The sequence below is a fragment of the Lichenostomus cassidix genome, chromosome 2 (genome assembly GCF_008360975.1).
Source record: "Lichenostomus cassidix isolate B80296 chromosome 2, HeHo_3.0, whole genome shotgun sequence".
Taxonomy (NCBI): domain Eukaryota; kingdom Metazoa; phylum Chordata; class Aves; order Passeriformes; family Meliphagidae; genus Lichenostomus; species Lichenostomus cassidix.
In genome coordinates this window covers 15,425,305-15,442,326 of record NC_139482.1, presented here as the reverse complement: position 1 = coordinate 15,442,326, position 17,022 = coordinate 15,425,305, and the positions used below count along the sequence as shown (strand labels likewise).

The 17,022-nt window shown below is 41.4% G+C and overlaps 1 protein-coding gene and 1 long non-coding RNA gene across 6 annotated transcripts in view; one reads left to right on the top strand and one right to left on the bottom strand.

Moving 5' to 3' along the window:
* MPP7 (MAGUK p55 scaffold protein 7) overlaps window positions 1-12,615 on the bottom strand; it is a 154,538-nt gene extending 141,923 nt beyond the window's left edge. For 3 of the 4 annotated variants that reach the window (XM_085050447.1, XM_085050450.1, XM_085050448.1), the window contains exons 1-2: window positions 12,490-12,615; window positions 7,946-8,021 (exon numbers count right to left, since the gene is read on the bottom strand). The gene's annotated coding sequence lies outside the window, so the exon portion shown is untranslated. The remainder of the gene's footprint in view (window positions 1-7,945; window positions 8,022-12,489) is intronic. The other variant, XM_085050449.1, reaches the window with a different exon arrangement.
* Window positions 12,616-12,942: 327 nt separating this feature from the next.
* LOC146440849 (uncharacterized) overlaps window positions 12,943-17,022 on the top strand; it is a 29,984-nt gene continuing 25,904 nt past the window's right edge. Inside the window, exons 1-4 of one of the 2 annotated variants that reach the window (XR_014849697.1) lie at window positions 12,943-13,791; window positions 14,558-14,634; window positions 15,106-15,252; window positions 16,429-16,535. This is a non-coding gene — a long non-coding RNA (uncharacterized LOC146440849). Of the gene's footprint in view, window positions 13,792-14,557; window positions 14,635-15,105; window positions 15,253-16,428; window positions 16,536-17,022 lie in introns of those variants that run through there. The other variant, XR_014849698.1, reaches the window with a different exon arrangement.

Genomic DNA, 17,022 nt, shown 5'->3' with positions numbered 1-17,022 from the left:
CAACTGATGATGAATAAATTTAGGTTGAACACTGTAAGTAGCTTCATCATGTTGAGGAATTTAGCACTGGAAGAGGCTTCTAATTAAAATGGTGAGGGGAAAAGGCTCAGCTGCTTTGAAGACAGCGCTCCATATGTCTATGTCTGTATGACATAAAGCCTACAAGAGCATGAAAATAAACTTGATGAATAGGCAGGTCTTTTCCTGTCCCACGTTCCTAAGAGAACAATAACTGTCAAGCAAATAACATCATTCTGATACAACTCTAAGATATAACCATCTGTCAGGCAATACCCCGGAATAATTACACCACAGAAAGCAAAACCAGTATTAACACCACAGCAGGACAAACTGCCATGAATAAACTTCACAGAGCATCTTTTCATAAACTGTCTCAGACCCACAACCTCACCTCTCATGATTTCATGCTGCCTCTGCAGAAAGCCACCTCTCATGCAGTACTTATAAATCTGAGAGCTCAGGTTATTTGGTCTCCATGCAACCAGGCAATCCTATGATCTGCACCCCCAGCATTCTGCACACACACAGCAGATCATCTTACCCCAAACAATATGACATCTAGTATGCTCAACAGCCCTTTATTTGCTACAGTCCTTACTATCTTCATCTCAGGCAGGAGGAGTCAAAAATGGCTTTGCTGTTGAAAGGTTCAACAGCTGCTTTTGCCCTCCCAGCATTAACCAGAACAACTACAGCAATCATGAAATTCTAAGACAATTGGTTATATACAAACAGTCCTAGGAATAACACGTTCTATTGGACTAACCTTTGCAATTTGAAGGAGCAGACAGACTTTCAGGCATACCAGCCTTTCAACTTGCTTGACATTCAAATATATATCCCTTGCAAAACTATTGTGGTTAAACCCACGGAAAAGTTTCTTCAGAACAAGAATAAAATTAGTGTCTGAGCTGTACAGTTCATGTAAATGAATCTCAATCTGTATTTTTCTTAGCTTTATTCTCTTAGTGAAGCACAGAGCATGGTAGCTGCAAAACAGCATTACAATCCGTTTTCAGTTTGTTTATATCACACCACAGCCTTTTCCAACCATTTTAGTTCATCTGCTTATAACAGAATACCAGTGCTTTTTAACCCTGTCATCAAAACAGTATTCACTCTTTTGTTCACTATGAGAGCCTACAGGTCTGATTTACAGTATATTCTAGACATATGACTGCATAATTGAGACAGGTTTGCAAAATGGTGTGCTGAAAGATACCACAAAAGGCTTCCCATTAGTCCTGCTGAGAATAAGCAGACACATTTTACTTGACCTACCCTACTAATCTCAGCACACTGGTCCTTAGCAGCAGATGCCAAGCTCAAATGACCACTTTAAATCTTTGCTGCAACTCCACTTCAAGTCTTTGATCATTTTCATCTGGAAGTAACAAATGGATTTCAGCTTCTTGGCCTCTGTACAGCCTCCTCATAAGCACCTCATGATCTCCCTTGTACCACGAAGTGAGAATACTCATCTCAACTTTAGCTACATTTCTCTTCATCACATACAGAAAGGGATATAATGGATACTACTAAGATAAATTTCAGTTAACTGTCTGTAGACAGTTTTGGTTATTTTGCCACATTAGATAGCAAAATACAAAACCGCAACAATATAATATATATGCTCTCTGACAATTAAATTTTCACATTCAGCAGTCTGATACAAAAGTAGATAAATTGTAGGATGAAATCTATTTGAGCTGGGTTTCATTCCTCTAAATAATTGTAAATACACAAATTGCTTAAATTTTTGCAGAAACTTACCTTAAACTGGAATAAAGTCAGCAAGGGTATTTTGTATCACAGAAAGTCTTTCCCTTAAGGTAAGCATTAAAAAAGGCAACTGAACTCTTCAGAAACACTGTAAGCACTGCAAAGCATTCAAATAGAAAAGCTTTCTATTAGAGCACTAAGAAAACACACAGATTTTAAGAATTGCACCCATCTCAAAATACTCTTGCTTTGTGTCTTCTGCTTCTTCCAAGCTGCACCCACAAACAATTTACAGAATTCCCTTTCAGATATTCTGATTACTCTCCTACACCCACCCCTGGCCAGTTTCCAGGCAGTCTGAATTATTTTGCTATGCCACTGCAATGACTGCAAAGGAATTCTGTGTCCCAAGTAGCACAGACATTTTTTAGTCTATTATTTTCAAACATACTTTCTGAAATACTATCTTGGAAATATGACATGGGGATCTCAGCATCTCAGGTATAGCTGTGTATGCTAGGCCTCAGACTGATAAAGTCACACAAACTTGCAGTTTTTGTTGGCAAGGTTCCTCCTTCTTAATTTATATTTAATTCCAAGTTTGTAAAACTACATAGGACATTCTGGGAGCTGGTTCAATCCCATGCCAAGTCATAAGCCAAAGACTCCCGTGAAAATAGGTCAGATCAGGAATCCTCTGATAAGACATCAGCAACAGAGAAAGAAATCTGCCTCACACTGACTGCCAGAACACAGCCCAGTTTAGCTACATGGCAGAAACGTCTCAGCATCACTTAGGGAACTACTACCAGGAGAAGTCCAAGCGAGCCTGACAGTACTGTTTGTTCTCTCTTCAGCATTGTCTAACAAAGAAAAGGAAACACAATAAACACTATGCCCCATGACAATGTAACTTACTGATTGGGAACCACTTACCTGGACAGTGGTACCACTACACCAATTCATGTCAGGGCTGAAGCCAGCTCCTTACCTGGTAACTGAACAACCCCTTAGAAAGAGGCTTTTATTTCAAGTTTTTACCATCCATCTTTTGTTACAAGATTCCTGCAGGATCCAGTGGATGAGATGAGCTTTTCCTTTAGATTTACTATTTCCAGGACTACAATTCTGTTCCCTTCCAGTAAAAGTCCAGGAAAAATTTCTCAGTAAATGTGCTGATTCTACTAAAAGAATGGCAAGCATCTGACATTTTCCTTTCTTCACCTCATCACTCTTTTTGCTTTTTTCCCTGGCCTGAGAAAGGTTTCACTGAAGAGGAAGGTGGGGAAGACTCATTAGTGAGAGGTGATTGAAGCAACAATCATCTGAAACTCAAGGTCAAATGTTTCCCTTGGTAACAGCTGCAGATGCACACATATACCCACACACAGTCTCACTGCAGCGAGGACTGTCTCATACTTAAATAAATACATCATGGAAGAATTTTTATGTATCGTAGACATGCATATGAGAAAGAGTTTATGTGTGAAAACGTCCAACCCCCTGAAAAAAAATTATCTAACTACAAAGAAGAGAAAAATACAGTGTCCCATGTGTTTGCAACTTCTAGTTTCTAGATTTGTGAGTGGATCTGCAACATGTAAACACTGGATTTTGGATTACCTTTCCTATTACAACATAGTGAAAAACATCACAAGATTTAGCACAAGATAATTAGACATTAGGCTTTCAGTCAGGCTGTGGCATGTTCTTACTTCTCCACTGGGAAGGCAGGCTGTGTGTGCCTGTCACACACACCCATATCAAATCTCATATCTCAAGTCAGGCATTCAAGTGGGGAGATAACATCTTGGCATACTACTCAAGAATGAGTTTTCAAGAAGAAAAGGTCATATTATTACTTACTAAGTCAGAACAATATATTATTTAATGCCTCTAAAAAGCATTCCAAGAACTACAGAGAAATCTATTTCTTTCTAAAGGCAGCAAAATATATACAGGGGAAGATATACAGTCTCCTAATTTCCACTACTCAGGGATGATATAATGAAAAACAGAATTAACAGTTGTTAAGGCAGAATCAAAAGCCAGCCCTGCTTGAAAGAGGAAGAAGGTGTCACTATGGTTTTCACTCATGTGCGATGGCCAGCATGTGGGTCATAAGGCCTGCACTAATTAGAGGGCACAAAGGGAAGGTTTAGTCCTTTGCTCACTGTCCTCTCAAATACACACCTAAAAATAAGGGAAATCAGCATCTGAATTTGACCTGCCAGTGAATGAGAAGCATCCCAGTGCAAGGACAGGGATGAAGACGTCTGGCCTCTGTGGTGAGGACACTGTCCTCGTAGCCTGGGAGCCAGGAGCAACAGGAGCGTGCTGGAATCCTACAGACTGCAGCAACTCCAACCATGCCTGTGCAGGCACGGGAAGAAAGACACACTCTTATTTTTATCCCACTGCTGAGCGACCTTATAAGCTGTAAATTAGCAGCTAAACAAATGGCTAACCGTAAGTATTGCACACAAGACGAGATTTGTTTTTAGACAGCTGAGGATAACTAAATTTATTACTTAGATCTTTACAATGAGGGAAAATGTAAGAAATCTCAATTAAAACATGTAGCTAGCTGCTCTGACACAGTAGAAACTGTTACAACAGACTAAATAGATTCAGAAGGTCCAATTACTTAACATTTTCCTGTTACTACAGTCTGTTAGTCTCAGACTATATCAATATGCGTGCATGTTTTCGTATCAGGAATCTGGAGATACTCCATTTGTATTACCAAGATGGTGGGTTTTTTTCATAGAATCATAGAATGGTTTAGCTTGGAAGGGACCTTAAAGATCACCTTGTTCTAACTCCACTGCTATAGGCAGGCATACCCCCCACTAGATCAGGTTATTTAAAACCTCATCTGACCCAGCCTTGAACACTGCCAGGGATGGGGCATCCACAACTTTTGATTTTTCTTCCTGAAGTACCCACCATTTCAATTGACCAGCTTGTGAAAATGTATAATGCACCTGCTGGCACTATGTGTCACTCTAGACTTTCACATGTGATGACAGGAGGTTTGTTTTAATAAGCTGCAGTGTTCTGATAAGTAATGCATGTGTCTACTGAACTGATACATACATTTTAAATATTAATGCTATGTCAAAGCCAAATGAAAGCTTTAGAGAAGACGGAGTAAATGTATTAATAAGGTGGGATGTTTAACTCCCTAATGTAAGTAGCAGCACTTAAAATGGTGAGCTTAGTCCTTGGATAAAGAAACCAGAATGTCTTGTTTTCTTTAAAATATAAGTGCTATCACCCATAAGAAGTCAAAACAGCTATCTGGAATTCATTAAATAGTGTGGCAAAGCTGAAAGTCTGAGGAGTAAAATATAAATTCAATATTAATGAAATGACATTTACTCAACAGCCACCAGCAATTACACATGTCCACCTACACAACAAAGCTACAGAATTAAACATTGTGTTACAATTGCTGTCTGCCTCTATTCATAGAGCAGTTTAAAAGAAAATTTGCCTACATATCTTCCAACAGGATGCTTTAGTTTGGGACCACAAGAAAAAACTAGCACCACCTTTAGTTTGTTGAGCCAGAAGTGAGCTACTGGCATAGAGTTAATGGGTTGAGATGACCCATCTTCATATTACACGTATTGGTTAGGTTTCTCTGTACTTTTTTCAGTCAGAACAAGTTCAATAAAAAGCCCTAGTGAGAAGGGCTAGTGATACTTCATTATCATCATTAAGTAACAGATGTCTATGTCATGAAATCAGGAGCTAAAATAATGTTTTAATACATTATGTGGTGTCAGAAAACAGTTTCCATAGCTTCTAGGAAGCAAAAGCCTTTACCGCTGGTATAATAAAGTCAACCTTTCTCCAGCTGTCAATCCGGTTGTTTAACTCCCAGTAAGCCACTTTTAACTTCCCTCCTCCAGTAACTGCTTTGTGAATCTTTGTACACTCACAGCAGAACTTTGCACATCTAAATGCCCAGGAACACACTGTTGCAGTCCAGAAGTCTGCTCTTTCCAGACACTGAGTTTCTTTTCTCCCTCAGTCTGGCTGCCAGCATGCCCACCCATCCACTAGAAACATTGTCTTCCAGCATCTCCAAACAGACGGAGACTACAACAGCATTCAACTATCTCCATTTGCAAGTTGTAGCCATAATTCTAAACAAGGGAAAACATCTGTCTTTTCTACACCCAATCAAAAAATGTGTTTGCTGGACAACTGACTTCTATCTTGCCTCAGCACTCAGCTGCTGCACGTGATTTTTGCGCTCCATTTTAACAATCAAGATTTCTTGAAGCCAGCCAGTCTTCCCTGGGAAGCACCCAGGGTGTCGCGCCAGGTCCCACGGCACAGACACATGACTCTCACAGCAGTCAGATGAGGGACCAAAGGCACCCTTCAGCACTCTGCTCAAAGCATGCCATTCACAGTTTTATCCTCTGAGGTTTGCTTGCCATTTCGATACCCTTGCTTAGACTGGTGGAGGCAGCTGGAAGGTGGTCCAAGTCACTGTCTGTATCGTATTTCAAACACTCAAGCTTTCCAAGCAGGGAGTCACGCACTGCAGCTCAAGCAGGGCCCTTTCAGACTTGTTGGGCTCTAGTACTTGTAGTGTCATCTCAATACCAAGACAAAGTTTCTAGCATGTATAATTTTGATTTTAATAAAGTCACAGATTTGGATCCTTGGAGAAGCAATCTCTGAATAAGCCTACAAGCTCTGTGGTACAGACTGGATGCTGCTATCACCATAGGAAATTAAATGCTGGGACTGAAGTTACAGGTTAGCTCAATGTGTACTGTTGGTAACCTAGATTTACTGAATTAGTTAACCTTGGAGACCATGCAGCAAACGGCTCCTTTCAGGGTTTCTGGGATTCCCAGATGGCAAGAGAGCAGCAGCGATGGGAGGACAGGGTGTGCCCCAGGCAAGGCAGCTAACAAAGGGCTGCTGTTTGTCCTGGTGGGAGCAGCACTAACTGCCTTGGGCTGGTAGGAGGGAAAGCATTAGGGGAGGAGCAAGGATTTTTAGATATGATTTAGAGTAGAGATTTCACACCTTCGTTAAGCTTTTGCCTTCATTCACCTTAACTAGGCAGCAAGCTGCTCAGTGAGAGGTTGGTTTTGGTCACTTCTCCAGCCTTGTTAGTTTCAAGATGATGCAGCTTTGGCATTCCCCCTTCCACATGCACATTTCACTTACGATGCAATCCTAACACAGAAGTGAACTGTGTTCACAGCTTCCCAAATGACCCAGATTACAATGAGATAATTAACTGCTCATGAACAGCTATTCATTGAAAACATCTATCACAGGATCTGTTATGCCATTGAAACATCTTCATTACTGTATCTGTCAAACATCTGAAAAAAATTCAGGACTGTTTCTTCAGATTTAGAATTAGACCAGATTTAGTTCTTGTTTTGCAACTCTTCTGGACTGTGATAAATAAGCAAGGCTTTTTATCAGCTGAACTTGTAAGGTGTTTTCTAAAAACACAAAAAACCTCTCTCCATATGCCAGTTGAAGCTTCTGATTCAGTTACATCGAATGTGTGAAACAAATATACTTCACTTTCACATATAATTAGCAATGTCAAGTCTGTTTCTTTAGATAGCATTCATGGCGTATTGTCTGTGAAACAGCAGCTCTGCATTTTGGATCTGAAACTACATTGTTCCTCTCAGAACAGCTTCACTAGCTAAACCAAGCTCAATATTATGAAAGCAATAAAGGGTTTCTATGCTCTTTCTATAAATGGATGTGTATGTTTTCAAGTTCTGAGACACAATTAGTAGCTCTGAAGCAGTTTTACTGTACTATTAAATTTGTTACACAATTTATAATGCAACATGTTTTGCAGTCAGTCTTCACTGTTGGCTGCATTTGCAATACTTCCCTGCTTTTTCAAAACTTCTACAATCATACATGATGAAATACCATAAGAAAATTTAGTCATTCGTGCCTCAAAAAAGAGGCTGTTTTTGCAAGACAATAAAGCAACACACAATTGGACAACACACAATACTTACACCACACAATGGTACAACACTTTCACAGTTTTATTTATATTAAGCACGATATGAAATAATTCTTGGTCTTTAATATTAATCCACATATTGCTCAGGACTGTAGAAAACAAGCAACAGCCTAGTTCACTATCAGAAAACAAAGAGCAAGAGTCATCACAAGGGAGTCCTACCTGGAAACTGTTTTCACTTCAACAGGGGCTTAAGAGAACACATTTTCCAGATTGCCAAACTGAGAATCTATGGAGTCTGAAAAAAAAGGGAAAGGGTAATAGTAATATGACATTCTAGTCAGTATTTTAAATACTACATATTTTCATTCTAAATGTTAGAAAAATAAATTTAAAGTAGTTAACTTCCAAATATCTGATTCTCTATAAAGCCCTGCAGAAACAAGAAAAGTCAAAAGACTTTTTTTAGCTGGGGAGAGAGAGGATTTCAAATTGCGTATTTGTTCTGCTTCCACACCTGTCCAAAATAAACTGGTCTTAAAATTATAATTCAGCAAAATAATGATCTGAAAACCGGTAGAGGTAAGCATTATCTTACATATAAACATCTGTAAGACTTCAGACAAGTAACTATGTTTTATACATGAACAATATGCAAGTTCTGGTACAAAACTTTAGGTGTAAGCCTTCTACCACTGCACTGAATGAGTCCACATTAAAAAGCCCTTAAGCACTCATGACTTCTTGACTGTAGTAAAGAGGCTCATTTCTTTGCTTCATGCTAGCTAATTACTGTGCTCTGAAAGCCGGCAATAACCTCCAGACCATAACCAGCTGTGCACACCAACATTCAGCAAGTGTCAACACTGCATTATGCACTGCCTGTGCCTCCTACAAACTGGGAACACCCAACATCTCCTCCTGGCAATAAACTGCAGAGCTGGAGCAGCAGACCACAAAACACACGTGGGGAACAGGACATGGCAGCCCTGGTGCATGCATGGGAAGCACCTGACAGTCAGAACAAAGTCAAGGCAACCTATTCCTTCCGTGTTCAGATGTCACCATCTCCTCTGCACATTGCAAACTACAAGTGCTCGTATCTCCAATTTATATTATATTTAATATAACTCCACTTTAATATAGTTTGTAGTTATAGTTTATGGACTGATTCAATGATTATCTTTAAATACTGATGTCACTGAGGATATAAACAATGAGTTCATTTTGTGAGCTTTTTGCTGCAGGCTCATTACATCACTGACAAAAAAAAAAAAAGGATGTTGCCACTGTAGCAAGATGTGATCCCAAGAGACTAAAGACACTATAAACCCTTTTATATTAGCAGCTCATCTTTTCATCAGAGCTTACAACTGGGAGATAAGATTGATTCTAGCCATGATTCATAATGTATATTAATCAACCATTTTCAGGACAAAACCTAGAGTCCTAAAGACTAGTCTGTCTGCTTAATGTCACTGCTTAAGAACACATGGAATCTGTTAGCCTACCAAAGTGGAGGGAAAATTCAAGTTGTGTTCTTGGTAGTTAAGCATAACAAAAGCAGATATTCAAGATCATCAAGGTTTTGTGCATATTCAGACATGCCTTATTTTTTATTTCTGCTGCTTTTCCCCTAAATACAAGACTGCCAGCTAAAATAAAGAGCATGTCAAAGTATCTATCATTTATTGCTGTCTTTGAAAACTCATTTGTGTCAAAGAACTTTACTGAATACCTTGTGGTAATGCGCAAAAATGGTTCAGTAAAATACAAAATGGTTCAGTAAAATACAAAAACATCAGAGCTGTTCTCAGATCTGCCATATGGCCAACATGACATGGGACAGAGCTAGTAGTCTGGGCTGTCAAGTGCTTTTAAGGATACTGCAGTGTAAAAGTTATTTGAAGTACATTAAGTAATGTTTGTGCCCTGTCTATTTCTGTTATACAGGGAAAGGTACTGTATTAGATAAGTATATGATATCACTTGTGATAGAAATGCCCACAATCCACTGAAAGCAGGTATAAATAAATTCAGCTATATTATTATACTTCAAAGACTAAAATTAGGAGGACACAATTTAATATACTCCATCTTTTCCTTAACAAACAAAAACCAGCAGCAAGAAGGAGATGAGGTCAGGAAGAACATATACAACACAGCCTGGGATTAAACTGCATTAGCACAACTACGTGGGAAGCTTTCATCACTCCTACACATAATTCATGTAGTTCTAGATGGTCAAACTTGCTTAACTCACTGCAACAACTTTCCAAAAGATACTCTAGAAGGCAACTAACAGACACTTTGCTAGCAGCAAAACTGGATTTTTCCTGCTTTTACTCATTATCATAGCAAGTTCCACAGTAAAACTTAACACAGAAGAACCAGTTTGGAGGGAAGATGCTACTGAACAAGTTTTTATAGATCCCTTCTGCTCCCTTCCATATGCTAGAGATAAATAAAGGCTCACAGGTGGCCCAGGTGCTTGCCACACAGAAAAGGGAGATTCAGTGCATGAAAGCAGAACTAAGGCTGGAGTTTCAGTGAAAGGCAACATTGCAACATCGTGAGATGGGAATTGCAGCAGATTCAGTATCTTCTTCGTGAGAAGCACAGTACTCCTACAAGGCACTCAGGAAAGGACTGGAAGTTGCCACTTAGAAAACATACTTGTGACCATTTCCTATCAGGTGTTGGGATGTCCTAAAAATGTTTACAAAAATGCAAATAAACTTCCAAAGTAATAATGCATTCCTTATCCTCCTTTTTCTGTATCTGGTATTGACTTTTATACTGTACTCTTAAAAACTTACAGCTCTGATACCTGTCTGATCTAAAATTTAACTTCCTAATGACATGCTTCTACACAGAAAACATTTTATTATGAACACAAAAATGCAATACTAACTCAAGTTCAAGGTCCATCTGACACAGTATCCTGTTTCTAATAAGTACTGCTAGTGGATGCCTAAAGAAGAGAACACGAATAGAGTAAACACAGAGCAACTATTCCTTGATGTACTTTGCCAGTTGACAGCAATCCACAGCTCTGGGATTTCCTGTCTCCTTTTAAGTATACACATGTAAATATAAACACATTCATAATAAAGTCCAAAGCTATTCCACGTCTGAAGTAATTTAAATCAACTCCTCAGCATTTAGGTTACTGCTTTACTCATTTTCATACAGATGAACAAACTGGCACAGTTGAAATGGATGACTCTCATTTCCTAGCTCTGCACGATTAAATCCCAAACACTAAATTAACTGTTGCTTTAAGACAGCTTTTAGAAGCTACATGCAATCACACACCCTAAATGCAAAAAATCTTACTCAATCCAAACAGTGACATCTAGCAAAATCCTAATGTTAATTCTAAGTGAGATTACAGATTTGATCATCCACATCAATGGACAAACAATACTTCAAGTAAGTGAACAACCTAGTAGTAAATTAAGTAAGCTATTTCTATAAATATGGCCAAGATATAAACATCCCTGCATAAAAGGGACCTGAAGGATGGTAACAACTCATATCAAAATTCTAATTGCTATATTTTAAAATGAACATCTACAAAACAACATCCCTCATTATAATATAGCTCTTGATCCAAGTAAACTTAAAATAAGAATCCTAGACCTCATCCAAAAAACCTATAAAAACAAACCTGTAAAAAACAAATTCTGAATCCAGCTAACAAAGATAGCCATGAAGTCTAATGATGCTGACCACCACTGTCCAGACTGTTCAGTCTTCTTCAAAGGGAAGAATTCTGGTGCTGGGTGACATGGTTTAGTGCTTTAGGGATTACAGCGATAGTGTTGACAGATTCTTCCAACCTTCACAATTCTCTGCTTCTATGATCATTGAAAGCTATTGCCCCTGAAGTTATTCTACAGTTTATTTAGAGGGAAAGAAAGGCAAAGATGTGGCAAATTGTTTAAGGAATCAAATCAATTTAAAAGATCTGGAAATGCAGAAAGAAAGGCAGGTTGTTATAAATACAGAAAAAACAAAATGAAGCTAGGAGATCAGAAGTGAAAGCACTCAAGTGGCATGCAAAGGCACCTACTGCTCTTCCCAGCATCAAGAGTCATCTACGTTCTCCACACGCAGCACACCAAATTAATAAGTATTTATTGCTCCACACAGATTAAATGTAGGCATTAACAGGAGCCGGGTTCACAGGTGAATTAAGTTATTACCAGGCAATTCATCAAAACGCCTCCTGTTCCCGATACCCCATAAACTGAAGTTGATAGGTCTCCAGAGCCCGGCTGCGCAGCGCGGTGTCCCTTAATGGCTCAGTCACATCCATTACTCGCCAGAAGGAGCTCTGCGCAACGAATCCCGGCAGCCCGGCAGGTTTTAAAAGCCGGAGCACTCGCCGTGATTAGATCCACCGTGAGCTCCCCCGCCCGCTCCGCTCTGCTCCGCTCCGCACGGCCGGCCTGCCCGCGGGGGGGTTCCCGCGCCCGGCGCTCCCGCACGGAGCCGCCCGCCCGAGGCAGCCCGGGGCACGGGGAGGCTCCCGGGGCTCCCCGGGGCGGCGGCGGGGGGCGGGGGCCATCTTGGGACCGGCGCCCCCCCGCGCCCCGGGACCGGGCGGCCACAGTCCGGCACCTGCCGCATCCCCTCTCTCGCCGACCGAGCCCTCCCGCGGGAAATCCCTCCGGCGCACCGCAGCCCCGCGGGCGCCTCGGAGCCCCCCGCCGCGACCCTCGCCGGCTCCCGGACCTCCGCGGGGCTGCTGCTCGTACCTGCGGCCGGGCCTGACGGGCGGGCGCGACTCGGCTCCGTCTACCCGCGGCTCCGCTCGCCCCGGCTCCGCATCGCCGCCGCCGCGCTGGGCCGGGCCGGGCGCGCCGCGCACCGCCCACCGGGGCGGGCCCGAGGAGCCCAACGGCCGCGCGCCCACGGCCCGCCCGCTCGCGGGGCCCGAGCGCCATTGGCCGGCGGCGGGAGGGGCCGCGCGGGCAGGGCCGCCATTGGGGCGCGGCGGAGGGAGGGCCCGCCCGCGGGGGGCGCGTGACGCCGTGTGGCGGGGCTGGGCTGGGCTGGGCTGGGCTGGGCTGGGCTGCAGCTCCGGCCGTGCCGGCACCGTGCGGGGCTGGTTCCCCTCAGGGCGCGGGGCTGAGCTCCCTCCCGGCGCGGGGCTGATTCCCTCCCGGCGCGGGGCTGATTCCCTCCCGGCGCGGGGCTGAGCTCCCTCCCGGCGCGGGGCTGATTCCCCTCCGGGCGCAGGGCTGGTTCCCTTCCCGGCGCGGGGCTGGTTCCCCTCCCGGCGCGGCGAGCCGAGGCTGCGAAAAATTCATTAGGGCTCTGCAGGAAAGGGAGTGCGAAACTCACCACACAGTTATCATTTGTGCTGTTAAGCTTCTTCCTATTTTTGTTTATTATGCTAATGTATGTCAAGCCTTTGCATGCTTGAGTTGGAACACCTTTGCATGCACGTATTTTCCTCTCTAAAAATTGGTTAAAATTGCTTGCTGGACACATGAACTCGCTTCTTTGGACCTTTTTAACAGCAGAGCCCTCAGACCTGCAGGCAAAGGTTTCAAACCATCGATCAGGGCTGTGCTCAGGGAAACATCAGTGACCTGCAGCAGCTGTTTGTCCAAGCCCGGAAAGCAGCAATGACAAAGCTAATTAATTAATTCGTCAGCTCCATGCCTTCTGTTTAATGCACGGAGTGCTCTCAGTGAACACATTATTTCACTGCAATCCAAATAATCTAGTGCGAATGCGACGATGTTCCTCTAGTGTTTACTAAAAATTTCCTTAAAAGGTACGGTGGAAAAACAGTTTGCTTCTCCTACTGGGTTTTATTTCCTCCGGTTTTGTTTCACTCTGAATCCTCAAGTTAACATCACGTACGATGCCTCGGGCTGGGTCTGCGTGCCTCTGCTGTGCTCCCCGCCCTGCTGCGGGACCTCCCGGGGCTGCGTGCCCGGGGAACACCGTGCTGCTCCAGGGCCTCAGACCTGAGATCCTGCACTTGCTGATGGCCTCCTGCCGCAGGGAGCTCCCGAGCCACACCGAGGAAATGATTTCTGAAGGAGGTGAGCTCAGGAGGGAGCCAGGGTGAGGAGCGGGACGAGTAAGGCTGTTGGGATGGGGTTGAGAGATGGACGGGGCTTGCAGGTGGCAGGAACAGTGGTGGCTTCCCCAGAAGAAGAAGCTGCAGTCCTGTCTGTTTGTGAAAGAATGAGACTTTACTCGTTCAATTAATCTATATTTGATGGGTTTATTTTTCATGTAATAAAATATGCCAAAGATTCTTCCGGTGTTTTCCAAGCAAAGGAATACCCTGGTATTATAAATACATGCATTTGCAACGGCAGTGTTGTCCAATGTGCACAACACTCGGCATTCAGTGTGCTGGACTGTCAGCCTGAAGAAGGGCTCCCTAGTCTACAGCATGCTGTCCTGATAGTAGTTCCCGGTTAATCTCCTCAAAATATGTCATTACAGCTGGTTTTGGACAGCTCTAATTCTGCACTTGGAGGGGCATTTTCGCATTGTCTTCAAGTAGCAATTTGAATGAAGTTCTTAATTGTGCCAAAAATTCATTTAAATACTCAAGCAGTTCCAGAAGACTAGTTTCTTACAGTTTCCTCTCATGTCTTTTATTACTAGGCATATGGTTCTGTAGTGTATAATGCAACTACTCTCGTTCAGCTTCCTTTGACATTTGTTCCTGTTCAGTTTAAAATTGCAATATTTGGCACACTACAGGATTACATTATTTCATTATGTTGTCAATCATTTTTTGTTTAGATATGCAAATCATTAACAATTACTTCCTTTTTATCCGTATCTTCAAAGACAAGACAGGGTGCTTCCTTTTGTGATGTATCAGCAGATGAAGCATTCCTGAGAGGAAACCTGTTGAACCATACATGGTTAGTTTTTGAATAAATTATTCTTAAAGCCAGTAGAGTAATTACAGTGCCTAGAAATGCTAGACACAGCAAATGTTGCTCAGTTCCCGGATGAATACATATTTTTTGTGGGTTTTAAGATCACATTTTAAATATTTGTCTCACTGTCCTTTTAAAGGAATGTTTCACAAGATTAAACAAATGCCAAGGTAATAATTTCTTTCTTCTTATGCTGAGTACCACCCAAGTACTTTTTCATATTCTAAGACTTAACTTCATTTGGAAAATTAATTTTAAAAAATTAATTCTGAATTCTGATACTTTATATGCAAACTTTTAGTTGAGGTCAGGCTGTTGTTGGAGAAATTTAAATTCCCCAGGATGAAACTGCTGACAGACACTGAGAAACAAAATTCCAAAACAAGGCTTCAAGCCAGAAAGATGAATTGCCATTGTACCCATCCATGTATTATCCTTCCTTTCCTATTGTAGGATTTGGCAAGAGTGAGTTGAGCCCTCTGTTGGTTTTGAAAAAGGGCGTATTCTCCACAAATCCAAACCAAAGCAGCTCCTGTGAGCTGAACACTCAGTAACAGCAAGCGTGATGAAACTAAGGAGAGAATGAAGAGCTTTCCACAGGTCAGTGCGTTTTCCAGACCCAGGAGGTTTTTCCAAACCATCTTCAAAGAACATTCTTCAGCATGACTTTGGTTAGGAGCTAAACATCTCAAAATCATTAAACCAGTCCAAGTCTGAAAGTCTACGAGCCAGACTAGAAAAAGATGGTTAGGGAGGTAGATTTAGGCAGGTTGGATGACCTGCTCATTTTCATTTCCTCCCAGAGGTTTTTCAGGTGGAAAATGGCAGGAAAAAATATGACACTTCAGAAGCTGTTGAGACACACTAGTCCCCAAAACAGTTGAGATATGACTGATATGTCTGGGTTATTTTCTTCTGTCTTGCTGACATGGTTGGAAATCTGCAAAGGCAGGATCCTACATCTCTTACAGGGGGATGCAGCAGTAGAAAGACATCTCAGGTAGTACCATGTCTGTATATCACTGTACACATTCCACCCACAGAATTTTCCTGGTTGTCTCTAAAGATTTAGCCCATCACAAGGTGTTGGCATCTCTCTTTTCAGTTGCTAAGTTGTTGTTACAAGGCAGTTAAAAACATATTAAATACTTTCCTAAAATTATTTTTCCATGCAGGCAATTGCTGTATTTGGCATGAAGATATTATATGATCATTAATGGGAAGTGAAACTGTGCCAGTTTCTCTTCAAAGTGTGGCCAGCCCTATGGGACAGTTTGAGAACTCCTGCTTCAAATATGTCTAGTTGTGTTTAGAAACTGCTTTGGTGTTATTCACCTCCTGACACTGACACTTTTGCCGTGCATAGCTGAGATTCTTGCATAATTTAACAGAGCCATCTCAGGTGTCTCCCACTCTGTTCCCAGCATTCAAGCTGTGTTCTCTGGATTGTGGCACACAGTTTGTGTTACATCACACTTACTGAAGAGTTTACCAGACTTGCTTATTTAGAAAATTTTCTAGAGAACAGGTTGGGTTTTTATTTTTTAAACACATTTATTTGATTGGCTCAAAAAACACTTATAAAAGCTGTCTCCAGCCAAGTTTATTTCCCTGATTTTTCTCTGATATGAGTATAAATGATATTATTCTTTTTTTCATCTCAAATTCCAACATTGTTGGTGAAAGTAAAAAAATAGTGATAGATTTTTTCTTTTTCTGTTGCATTTTAAATACTTGCTCTTTTTGTGTGTGTGTGTTAGTGTTTCATCTTCATAGTCTTCCAGCAGACAGGCTTGTGGCTAGCACAAAGGTCTGGCTGAATGGAATTGGAACCAGCAAAATATCTGTTTCAGTCATTGCAAACTGAGGATCCTGGAAAATATGTTAAAATGGTTTCATTTATTAAAGGCATACTTAGTTTGTTTTCTCATTTTTTCCTATTATAATTGCAGAACCTTCTGAATTTTTTTGTTCAGCAAAGCTCTGAAGTATATCTAGGTATAGTAAATGAATTATGCAAATTATTTTATTGAAAGAACATGCATATTCACATGTACACGTTATTTGCCTGGTCTTCTTATTACAGATGCAACTCGTAGTAAAATTCTAGTTTGTTAAAGAAAAGAAGTGCTCTAGAGATTCCAAATTTCTGACTGATACAGTAGAAATTGGTCATGTTTATGTAGGGCATATGGAGCTTGAATACGTTAATATGAATAAATATTGAAATATGTTGAACATTATTTTTCTTTGTTTAGGTTAGGAATTTTTTCTAGCTTCTCATAAGGTAATTTTAACTTTCTTCTTTTGTTATATTTACAAAAGTCTTAAAATACATAATTTTTTTTCTCTTCACCTTGTAAAATTTTG